The sequence below is a fragment of the Octodon degus genome, unplaced genomic scaffold, assembly GCF_000260255.1.
Source record: "Octodon degus isolate 3935 unplaced genomic scaffold, OctDeg1.0 scaffold00025, whole genome shotgun sequence".
Classification (NCBI taxonomy): domain Eukaryota; kingdom Metazoa; phylum Chordata; class Mammalia; order Rodentia; family Octodontidae; genus Octodon; species Octodon degus.
The window spans coordinates 6,265,438-6,266,552 of NW_004524601.1; the positions used below are offsets into that span (position 1 = coordinate 6,265,438).

The 1,115-nt window shown below is 36.3% G+C and overlaps 1 pseudogene; it reads right to left on the bottom strand.

Annotated features, from left to right (window-relative positions):
* Positions 1–818: 818 nt before the first annotated feature.
* On the bottom strand, positions 819–918 carry LOC111816044 (annotated as a pseudogene).
* Positions 919–1,115: the final 197 nt, after the last annotated feature.

Here is a 1,115-nt window from a genome sequence, read left to right on the forward strand (position 1 = left end):
AAACATAACTACAGGGTTTGATGGAGTACACTATCACATTGAGAACAGTCTTTCTTTTAAATTAAGAAATCTGGACCAGAAGTATTCCAAGAACTATTTGCAATTTGGACATAATTCATAATTGTATCTATACAGTAATAAAAATCTATTAATCTTAATTTAAATTACATATATAATTCGATTTTTAGAGTAACTTTTTGATGAATTTGAGATTGGCTACTCATATATTTCCTTCGGCATGGGTTTCTCAGTTATTCTTCACTCCTTCCTGTGTCGAAATACCCAACACCAAAAATTAGGGAAGGAGAGGTTTGTTTAACTCACAGTTAGTGGAGGTTTCAGTCCATATTTGGAAGGCTCCAAGGCAGAGCGACACAGTGCAGAAGGCAGCCATTCCTTGTGGCAGACAATAGCAAAGAGCAAAGGGGAGATGTGGCTGCAGGCTCTAGCAAGCCTCTCTCCCTTCCTTACACTCTGGTTGCAGAGAATAGAGCTCCTCCAAGGAAGTGGTGCTCACCATCCTTCCTCAGTGCCTATTTATATCCTTTAAATGATGAGTCACTCTAGGGTGGGCCCTCCATGCCCTAGGGAGGGTCCTCCACACCTTAGTCTGTGGAATTGCTGAGTCCATTTAGTTAAGCTTTTAGCTTCTCAAGTTCAAATAATGTATCAACCACTACATTGGGTATAAGAGGTTTTCTCTTTGACAAAGTCTATTAAATAACAATTGGATTTTTAAATAATCAAAGTTTTGACAGTTTTTCATGAATCAGTTTGTATTTTAAGAAGACACTAGATTTGCTAAATATCTATTTTTTTTTAATATGGAACACTTCACGAATTTGCGTGTCATCCTTGAGCATGCTAATCTTCTCTGTATCGTTCCAATTTTAGTATATGTGCTGCCGAAGCTAGCACTGCTAAATATCTATTAACTTAGTTTATTATAGTCAATCAGACAGATATTGTTAATAAAAATATCCAAGAATATTAGTGCCTGTAACTTTAGTTTGACACTTCCAAGAAACTTCAGTAGTTGAAAATGAAGCTTGTCTTAACACCAAATCATGCTCATAAGGGCTGAAGATCTTACCACATTTTAGGGTTGAATTTTA